This window comes from Crocodylus porosus, unplaced genomic scaffold, assembly GCF_001723895.1.
Source record: "Crocodylus porosus isolate Cpor-Errol unplaced genomic scaffold, CroPor_comp1, whole genome shotgun sequence".
NCBI classification, from domain to species: Eukaryota; Metazoa; Chordata; order Crocodylia; family Crocodylidae; genus Crocodylus; species Crocodylus porosus.
In genome coordinates, this window is record NW_017728922.1 from 4,031,160 (window position 1) to 4,033,724 (window position 2,565).

Here is a 2,565-nt window from a genome sequence, read left to right on the forward strand (position 1 = left end):
ATGTGACAGTGATGCCCAGAAGCCGGGCAAATTCCCGTGCACAGGCACAGGCAGAACTACACCTGGACCAACCAGTGGCTGTCCAGCCTCTTTGTGAACACCTCCAGTGATGCTCTGATGCTGAGATGCTTTGACTACTTTCCTAACCAACTGTGGGAAAACATATCTGACCACAGGGGAAACTGTGGGAAGGCATGATTTTGTCTGCCTTCGTTGAAAAATGGGCACATATCAAACTGAGGTAAAACAGACCCCAGGCTCTAAGCTACACATGAAGTTAGTAAGATACCCTGTCTTAAAGCCCCTCCAAGCCCACCGCAGTTTTTCTGTGTAGTCGGGGGTGGGGGGGGAGGTTTGAGGCTAAAATCTATATAATAGTCTGGGATGATTTTGCACCACAGACAACTCTAACACCTGGTATTATCCATTGGACTCAGCTCTGCCATGATGCCGGTAAACCCAGTTACTTCATTCATGTCTAGGCAAGAGATGAGCTGATGAACTCTTTTTCCTTTGCCTCCACATTGGTGCCCCATATTCTAACTCCCACACTCACTAATTCTTTCAACCCTTCTGCTCCTTGCTCCTCCTCTCCCTGTAGCCAAAAATGATTAAAAACTACAATTCAAGTGGGTGCCATATTCATTTACTTCTCAGTTACCTTCCCTTCTCTTCCCATCTCCTCCCCTTATCTGCTTCCCATTTTAGATTAGGAGCCCTGCAGGGCATGGTTGTGGTGCTCAGATTAATGGGGATTTTAATCCCAAAGGAAGCTTTTTGGTACTCCATGATATATATGTTTATTACCAAGAATAACAGGGTAATAGGTACCTCACAGTGTCCCAGCATCTCCTGCCCCCAGCTGAGCCTGCAAGCATATATTTGAGAGGCACAGGCACTTTCCAGCCTCAGGACTGTAACCTGAGCCAATGAATTCTTTTTTCTCCTTGAACACTGGGGCTATGTCCTCCATCTAAGATACATGCTGGTGTTCACTGGCTCTGGCCAGTTGGAGAAATCAAAGCAACTAATTCCTAAAACTTTGCATTTTCTCTTTGCACTGAGGCGAAGTCCTGGCATCAAGCCCTTCACCCTCCTTTAAACTCTCTATCAAGTCTGCAGTAGTTTAGCCTGGCTACCATGTGATACTTCTTCTTCCTCTAGTTAGCACCTTGCTCCTGAGGATAATGCATCTTTCAGACACCAGATTAAGGTTTGCTGGTCGCATCTACACGAGATGCAACTGTGCAGTTGTTACTGCGCAGTCATTTAGTACTTGTATAAACAAGGACTATAAACAAGTACTAAATGACTGTGCAGTAACTTGAGTTGCTGCTCAGTGCCAATAAACACCTTTTTTGTGATGCTACTGCATGGTAGCCTAATACTGCTGTGTGGTAGTGTTGTATCACGGTTGTTGCCAGGTGATGCTACTGCATAGTTGTATAGGGCTGCCACGCAATCAGCATCTTGTGTAGATGTGGTCACTGTCTCCCACAAGGTAGATCAGCCTGTTTCTCATTGTATAGTTGGGGAAACCAAGGAAGGGGATGGAAGGAACTTTCCCAAGGTCATACAATATCTGTGCCAGAGTCAGGATTAGACCTCAACAATCCTGCCTGCTGAGTCATCCCTTGGTTTGTTAGGAAACAGGTCATCTATGTGCCCGTAAGTGCAGGCTTCCAGAGGAGATAAAAACCTGCAAGAGCCAGACAAATCAGAGGCACAGTTGGTTTTATTCACCACTGCACAATGGGTTGTATGTAGTAAAATAGGCCACTAGATGGTGCTTTCTGGATAGGGATCTGGAGGAGCAGTTCCTTTCCTACAGTGTTTGCTCTGAGTTGCTCCCTGTCTTTTTTCTTTGGCTTCATGCCCCAATCAGTCTCACTGTTTAGTTGTGTCCAGTTGGAGTGGAAGCTTTGATGCAGAGGGACCTGGAAAGATGCTTATGAGCAATGAGTGCTCCTCCCGTTCTGTACCCCGGGGGAAGAAAATGTCAAGGCCAAGATGAGCTGGGGAGTACAGCACTGCATTTCCTAGTGCTGCAGGATAGGGGTGTTTGACAAGGGCCACACTGGCTTCTTGTGAGGCTTGAAGGCAGAATGGCAGTGCCAGGTTTGCACACACATAGTCATGCATACACAAGAACAGTATGCAGAAGCTGGCCCCAGGGCTTGCATCTCGCAGGGTGGATTTGTGGAAATTGCCTGCTGCTATCAGAAAAGCTCCAGCTGATCAGCTTTTTCCTTTGGGTTATTTTTAGTCTTCTTGGTTTGCACAGTGGGAGCTTTTGCTGTAGCGACTGAATCACTTTCACAATTGGTTCATGAGCCTGAGGAGGGAAAAAGCAACAAGTAAGGGCAATATACAGTGCTTCCTGAACTGCAGGTACCCATGCTGTGGCTAACAAGCCCTGCTGGTAGCACACAGCACAGTGGAAGATAATGACCTAAAGAGAAGAGGCTGACTCATTTCAGTTCCTCTAAATTTTGCCCAGCCCCAATGGATATTTCTGAAGGACATATGGAACATTAAGAAATAGATATATAGAGACCTTATATA